Source organism: Clytia hemisphaerica, unplaced genomic scaffold, assembly GCF_902728285.1.
Source record: "Clytia hemisphaerica strain Z4C2 unplaced genomic scaffold, Clytia hemisphaerica genome assembly, whole genome shotgun sequence".
Lineage (NCBI taxonomy): Eukaryota > Metazoa > Cnidaria > Hydrozoa > Leptothecata > Clytiidae > Clytia > Clytia hemisphaerica.
In genome coordinates this window covers 304,066-305,710 of record NW_027103282.1, presented here as the reverse complement: position 1 = coordinate 305,710, position 1,645 = coordinate 304,066, and positions in this window count along the sequence as shown.

Genomic DNA, 1,645 nt, shown 5'->3' with positions numbered 1-1,645 from the left:
CGAAATCTTAGCATTCACTGTCTCTTCAGTTTTAGTGGATAGCTTCTTTTCCAGGACGGAAAATTGGCTCTGGATTAGATCAGTTACTTGATTTTTTTTTCAGGTATTCCTGACATTTTGCCTTTAAGTCCTTGACCACGATGTTAAGTCTCTTTTCATTCTCACTTTTATGGTGTATCATGGTTTCACATTCATCAATTTTTTTATAGCTATGTGTACAGCATTCTATTCTTTCTGCTTGTTGATGGATTTTTATGCTGAGGTCTTTTGCCGGAGAACAACAAGTTATGCATTGGTATTTTCTGTAACCTTTATTCAAAAACATATTCAGCTGGTATGGTGGTAGTCCAGTGCAGGCATAATGTAGCATTCTTTGACATTTATGGCATTGAATCTTCATTTTTTCATTATCTTTAATGCAATTATGCTCCGTACAACGGTTGTTGTCAATCTCATCTTCATCAAGGGTCAGGTTCTTGTTAGGTGATGCCAGTTTTTGTCGAATTTTGGTTGTTTTTTCCATTTTTTGAAATTTTATTAAAAGTTCTCCATTTTTTTGAAAAAACGAAGAGCGCACAATTTTAAATCAGACGGTGACCTCGGGTAACTTAATGCATGTCCCAGAATTGCATTAATTTTTCCGCCCCAGTTCCAGTCCCTAAACCATAACAAACTATACATTTTTGGAAGCGTATTTGGATGTAGAATACCGTATTCGGTGTAACTTAAATTCTTTCTCAGTATAATTAGAGATATGTTAAAAAAACCTGATTATGACGTCATGATTGATGACGTCATAAATACAAAAAGTTGAATATCTTGAGAAATATAAATCAAAGCTTTATGAAATTTGGACCAGTGATAAAGTACATTGAGATGTTTCAAAAACTTTTAAAAGTATTTCCCAAAATTAATGACGTCAGCAAAAATTGCAAGAATTCGAATTTTTGCGATAGAATGCTGACATCAGCAAATTTTCAATTTTTTTGAAAAAAATTCTCCTCCTTTTGATGAGTTCTATCATTGGTCAAAATTTCATAAAGATTTGAGTATTAGTTCTTGAGATATTCAATTTTTAAAAATTATGACGTCAAAAATAATGACGTCATAATCATGTTTTCTTAAAAAAACTCAAATTTTGCTGAGAAAGAATTTAAGTTACACCAAATACGGTATTCTACATCCAAATACGCTTCCAAAAATGTATAGTTTGTTATGGTTTAGGGACTGGAACTGGGGCGGAAAAATTAATGCAATTCTGGGACATGCATTAAGTTACCCGAGACGGTATTTGGCGTTATTTTTTGTCATTATGCCGGTATTTGAACCTGTACAAACCGATGTGACGGTGTTATTATTTTTTTTCAATTTTCGAAATTCCGGGATTCAACAAAAACTTTGACTGGAAAACGGTATTTCGAACCCCTACAAACATCTCATCTCTATATATAACATAAAGAGCAACAAAGCTCTTTGTTTATAACTTATTTCCTCTAAAAAAAAAATGGTACATATCCATAATTGACCAGGTGATTAATTAAAAAGACCAATTAATTATTTTCTAATGAATGATATCTCATTAAAGCATCGCAACCCACGGAAAGCATGCTGCGTGCTTTAATGTAAGTTGATAAAATGTACCTTA